The 6382-nt window shown below is 46.1% G+C and overlaps 1 protein-coding gene across 2 annotated transcripts in view; it reads left to right on the top strand.

Moving 5' to 3' along the window:
* Positions 1-227: 227 nt before the first annotated feature.
* EPB41L3 (erythrocyte membrane protein band 4.1 like 3) overlaps positions 228-6382 on the top strand; it is a 140690-nt gene continuing 134535 nt past the window's right edge. The window contains exon 1 of one of the 2 annotated variants that reach the window (XM_054057932.1): positions 228-292. The gene's annotated coding sequence lies outside the window, so the exon portion shown is untranslated. Of the gene's footprint in view, positions 427-6382 lie in introns of both variants that reach the window. The other variant, XM_054057930.1, reaches the window with a different exon arrangement.

The following is a 6382-nucleotide window of genomic DNA, read 5'->3' as shown; positions in this document are numbered from 1 at the left end:
ACGGCTTTTATTATTTCCCTCTTTTTTCTTTTTTTTTTTTTTACCCAGAAAATGAAATAAAAAAAAAAATATAGGGCCCGGGGGAACTGCTTCTATACTTTTCCCTCTTTTTTTCCCCAGAAAAGAAAATACCCGGGGCCGGGGTAGGCGGGCGGCGGGAGGCGCGGGTCGGGCTGGGGGAGGCGCTCCGGTGCCGGCGGCGGCGCCAATGGGGAGCCGGGGGGGGCGGGCCGAGCCGCGCGGTGCCGATCCGAGCCGTGCTGGCTGCGGGAGCCTCTGTCGGGCGCTGCAGGTGGGAGCCCGGCTCCGCGGAGACGCGTAACTTGGGCGGGCCGGGGATTCTCCGCGCAGCCTTCCCCGGCGGAAAGCGGGAAGAGGCGCATCTCGGAGGGGAGGACCACCCCCCCCCGCCCCGGGGCAGCTCAGGTGAGGAGCTGCCGCTCCGCTCGCCTCCCCGGGCTGGACTCGGGCGGGCGGCGATGCGCAGCGGGACCGCCGAGCTGTCCTTGGCTTGAGGTCAACGAGGGGTGCGCGCTGCCCCCGCACGGCCGCTTCTTTCCCTTTTTCCTTCCCCTCTCCTCCGCGTTTTTGGCTCTTTGGGATGTCTTGCCTTCTCTCCCCAAGCCCTCACGCCGCGGTTCGTTTCGGGGAGCCCCGGGGTGAAGGCTCTCCCTCTCTCTGCGGGGAGCGAACCTGCGGGATGCGGGAGAGCCGCAGGCGCGCAAGGCTTTCCAAGAAAACCTATCCTTCAGCCTCCCTTCCCGCATCTCTCTTTTCCGCGGAAGAGCCGCCTGGGTGCGCATCTTGAAGTTGCGGGGCTTTGCGCGGCGGGGGCGGCTGCGGAGGTGGCGGGGGAGGGAGGGAGGGAGGGAGAGATGGAGCCGCGCTGCGCTGCGCTGCGCAGGCTGGAGCGCGGCCGGGCGAGCGTCTGCTGGGAGCTCCGGCGGGGATGCTGGGGGGATGAAGCCCCCTTTAGGCTGGGCTAGTGTCCCCTTGGCGCTAGTCTTGATAAAACCGCAAGGCTTGGCGGGCGCTCGGTGCGTCTTTAGCGTTAAAAATGTCTAATAGTGGATAATTATGAGACGGTTCCCCGTTGCCCCCTCTTCCCCCCCCCCCCCCCTTTTTTTTTTCCTCTACCTTTCCGGATGTTTAAGAAAAACCACAACTACTCAGCCGGCGACATTTACATTTCTGTAGTAACAGCAGTTCATTAGGAAAGTGATACTCGCAGGAAAATGAAAAGTAGTAGGAATAGAACCCCGGGAGCGGTGGCGGATGGCGCTTGGGGAGCCGGCGGGCAGAGGGGCTCCGGGTGTGCCTGGGAGCCGGGGGAGTGCGGGGTGCAATGCAGAACCGGAGGCACCGAAACTCTGCGTTTTGTGCACACTTCAGCGCTGGGTGGCCATTTTTCTAATTTTTTCCTGACAAGCTGTTGCACCCTCAAAATGCTCATTTAAGGCTTGAAACCCCCACTCCACCCCTTTGCTAGGGTTGTTTTGATGCCAAACGCTTCCATTTTTGGATCCCAAATCAGTGATCCTTCGTCGAGCTTTAAAACCTAATTAAGATGTAGCTAACCGTTTGTTAGAAAGACTCCCTCCTCCACCCCGTGTCTGTGGACTTAATGTACTTGTCCCCCAGTTCTTTCCAGGGAAAGATTTAGTCCCTGGTATGATGGCTGAAATGGTGACACGCAATTCAGTGTGCTGCCAGATGCTTACCTTGTTTCAGAGTTTGGGATAGGCTCAGGCAGTATTAAAAGCTTGCTAAGGCGATACTGTTATATGATTTCCTCCATTTTTGGGCTGTGTTGGCAATCTAAAAATACTGGATCATCATTCCTCACACTGTAACCACAAGACTTTCAAAGAAACATTCTTAGGTATGCTTTGTAATTTCTTTTTTTCCTTTTTAACCTCGGAAATCTTTATTCCTGGTACCTAATAGAGAGGTACTCTGGTATCCTTGTTCTTGTAACTTGGAGGTATCACTGTTGATTCTGAACTGAAGTTTTTAACATCAAATTGTCATCATTATGAAGGGTTGGGTGTTTTAACAGAACTTCCTGAAGAAATACACGCTAATCTTCCTAGAACCCTCCAACCTTTGCCAAGCACCATAAACATGTGCAGTTAATGTGAATTTGTCACGAACAGCCTTTTCTTTGGCTATTTTCTTTTAAATTAGGAGATAGCAGAAAGATTAAAAGTACTTCAGTACTACTCTTATCCTTCCTGCAGCAGCATTTATCTCAGCATATGAAGTTTCTTTCTGAGGTAAATGTTATAGAAGTCCCATGCTCAAATATTGGTTGCACATTACTGCCTAGAACTAGCTTAGGAAGGCACTTCACTATCTCATGCAACCTTATCTGCCATTCCACAACTTCATAACAAACCCATTGGAACATGAAATGACCTTGGAAAGGCATCTTTCAATCTGACACAAGGCATGCTCTTACGGGTAACAGCATTGCTCCATACAGAGCTGATTTTTCATATTGATGCTTCCGAACTGTTTTTTTTTTTTTTTTTAAGAAGGGAGGGAGATGGTTGGAATATTGAATTTGAAAGGAAAATATTTTTTTGAAAACAAACCCACTCAGCTGAAGTTGAAGCATCACTCAGCTGAAGAAGAGGTATATTAAGAATATACATACGATAGTGACACTTAAGTCATGGGAGAAAACAAGTCTTTAATCTTAATCAAAGGAAAACAGCATTTCCTCTGCCAGTTGTGATTTGCTCATTCACCAGATCTTCAAAACCCCAAATTATTAGTGGGACTAATTGAGATCTGATTGGGTGTGTTAAACGAAGAAAAGAAGTGATGTAGTCTGAAGGAAGCTTTACATTTAACTGTATTGTTCTTGATGTCATAATGTGATGCTTCTGCACTGAAAATATTACAGTCCCCTTTCAGTCCCCAAAATGCTGCTTCTCTGGAAAGGCTGCAAGAGCACTTGAGAATTAGCAGCAGTGAAGGGAGGACTTGCAGCTTGTGAGAGAGTTAATGGAGGTAGTGCCTGGGCAGTAAGCTTCATGGGGTTTTGGCCTCTCTGCCAGACTGGACACTTCAGGTCTTGCAAAAGGATGCTGGACGCTTTGATGCCCGTGGTAGTTTTACCTTTTAGGAAGATGATGCCTCCTGTAGAGCAGTGCCTGCTCACAGCCTCCCACAGTGCTCCAGGCTCAGGAGCTTGTGGTACGAGTGCCACCTGCTGGGTGATGATCAGCGCGCTTTATATAAAGTATATGTGGTTTAGATCTATATAACTGTATTTGTGTGTGTATACATACTACATGTACTATGTTACGTATATGTTTATTTAAATAGGGGTGCATGGCTTTTTCAGAGAGATGTAGAGATGTTCATAGGTGAACCTACGGAACCTTGGTAAGACCTGACATTTCTCACCTTCTGAGGACTTAGGACAGCTTATGTTTTGTGAAATTCGAATAGCACTTGGGTTTTATATTGCAGGAATAGGGGAGATATTTTGATGCTACTGATGTTTAATGTTGCCTTTTCTTTACTGAAAGCAACTGGGAGTTTTTAATTGAGTAGATCGTTGCTCATGATGAAGCTTTCACAGTTGTCTTGGCAGTCAGGTATCAAGCTGTGGAGGTAGACTTGAATTGAAGACCCCAACAAATCAAGTGGAACTTTGTTATGTATTACTTAAATGTTAAATCTCCATGGCAATGCTGATTTCACCATTAATGGTGTCAACTATCTTATTTCCATAAAGTTTTATGAGCATCTCATTTTGATGCAAAATAGCTTCAGCTAATCTAAATCAGAAGATATGTAGAATTCACAGGATATTGCTGGATGGTCTTTTCCATTTTAAAGAACATTTTTTCATACACACACTTTAATAATGTATATAGCGGAGTAAAATATAAAAGTTTGATTTTGTCCTAGGAGTTCCACTGGCAGTTGAAATCATAAATTCGAATCTGACATCATCCACAGCAGTGCCTTTCCAGTTTCTGTTAGTTTCCATCTTTTCTAGCCCACTGGAGCATTGGCTGGGATGCTGTTTAAACACCAGTTTGGTTCAGCTGGATCCAGGGTGAAATCAGTTGCAGCATCAAGGCTTGTAGTTGGTCTGCATTGTACTGACAGTGTTAGGGAAAGATGCTTAGCCCTGGTTTTGGAGTTTTTGTTGGAGAGCTAACCTCATTAAGACTTTATTGTTTATTTATTTATTTATTTAGTGGTGCACTCGTGCCAGATGAGCCTTTTAGGCTGCCTGAGGGTTAGGAACAGATCCAAGCTGAACTATAAAAGTTTTGAAGAAACTTTCAAAAGCTTTCAGATGGAAAATCTATATTAATGTACTTTTGTGATAAATGGATAAAATGCTTCACGTGGTTTTGAAAGTGTATTACTCCACTTGAGATCTGTATGATATAGTGTGTAACAGTCAGGAATGCGTTGATGGAGCAAAGAGCAAGTAGTGTGATTGCAGAATTCATCTTAAAGTGCAATTGTAGCAAAAAATAAGCACCTGGCATGTTAAGAGGGATTACAAGATAAGCTTTTGCAGAGGGGGACCCACAGTAATAATGCATAACTAAAGTTCACTGTCCCCTAAAACATTCACAGTTAATTTGATGCTTGAAAAATTGTGATTTCAGTGTCTGGTGAAGAATCAATTGACCCTAAAATTGCTGCCTGAAGCTGAACCAACGTTTTCAGTTGAATAGCAAGTGTCATGTAAAAATAGCATGTGAAGAGGAGCATGGGGAATGCAAAATGTCTCTGATTTTGCTCTAAAGTATCTTTCCTCACCTGACCCAGACAACAGGCATGTAGCATAAGCAGTGGATGCTGCTGCAGTGCTCAAGGCAATTTGCATCCCATCCACTCATCCCTCCCATCATGGCATATTGTGGCTTTTTTCCCTTCCTGCAGAAACTTTTTGTGTTGCTGGTGGAAAGCTGTGTGTGCAGTATTGTCAGTGGGGATGCTGCACTACTATCCCTTTCTCCCACTCCCTTCTCATCCTAAATAAAAGAGTTCAACAGTTCCCCGGGTCAAATTCTGTCTCTTTAGTCATCCGTACTGTTATTCCCTTTCTGCACATGTTTCCTGGTGTTCCCACCTACTCAGTATCTGCTTTCCTGTGACCTCTTGACCTCTCATCTCTTCATAAGTTCATTAATGTTTGTCTTGTTCCATGCTACCATCATAATGGGATTTATCCAAGGGTACTTAAAGAGCTGGCTGATGTCGTAACAAGAACGCTCTTGGAAATCTGGAGAGGTACCAATTGACTGGAAACTGGCAAATGTTGTCCCAGTCTTCAGGAAGGGCAGAAGGGATGACCTCAGTAACTACAGGCATGTTAGTTTCACTTCAGTGCCTGGTGAGATTATGGAGAAGATTATTCTGGGAGCTACTGAAAAACACCTTTCAGGTGCTGCAGTATAAGAAGGGTATCAAACAACTGGAGAGTGTCCAGAGGAAGGCCACAAAGTTGGTGAAGGGTCTGGAGGGGAAGTCATATGAGGAGTGGCTGAAGTCACTTGGTCTGTTCAGCCTGGAGAAGAGGAGACTGAGAGGGGAACTCATTGCAGTTTACAGCTTCCTCACAAGGGAAGGAGGAGGAGCAGGTGCTCATCTTTTATCTTTGGTGACCAATGATGAGACTTGATGGAATGGCAGGAAGATGTGCCGAGGGAGGTTTAGGTTGGATATTAAGAAAGGGTTCTTCACTTGGAGGGTGGTGGAGCACTGGAACAGGCTCCCCAGAGGAAGTAGTCATGGTGCCAAGCCTAACCATATTCAAGAAGTGTTTGGACAGTGCCTTCAGACACATGGTGCAGATTTTGGGGTTGTCCTGTGTAGGGACAGGAGTTGGACTTGATGATCTTTGTGAGTCCCTTCCAGCTTCGGTCATTCTGTGATTCTTTGAAAATCTCACTTTCCTTCATTTGAAGTCCTGCATTTAGTCAGGTCACTTAATGGCCATTACATTCTTTGGGAACATCTTGGAGTCATCTGCTCAAAAAAAATTTTCCTCCAGTAATTTCAGTTTTCCTTGTAGAGAAAGAAGGCAAGTAATATCTTGAGGGCAATCTGTAGTTGCACTCATGCTAACATTAGTGCTGTGTGGTCATATCTCTGGGGAAGGACTGCAGTTGACAAGGCTGACCAGGGAAATTGAAGACAAATCCTTTGCAATCTCTTCCATTTTCTCTCTGATATCCTTCACATGAAGGCAGTGGAGAGACTCCTGTAAAAGCACTCCTACAGAAACAGCAACAAAAAAAGTCACTTGCTAGCAAAGTGGTAGATTTGTGAGCAATCATCATCCTTCTTCTGCAGTCCTTTGTACTGTGTTACTAATGGGCCGTAGAAGCAGAGGAGG

This window comes from Cuculus canorus, chromosome 2, assembly GCF_017976375.1.
Source record: "Cuculus canorus isolate bCucCan1 chromosome 2, bCucCan1.pri, whole genome shotgun sequence".
NCBI lineage: Eukaryota > Metazoa > Chordata > Aves > Cuculiformes > Cuculidae > Cuculus > Cuculus canorus.
The sequence above is the reverse complement of the archived record's forward strand: the minus strand, read 5'-3'. Positions and strand labels throughout refer to the sequence as shown.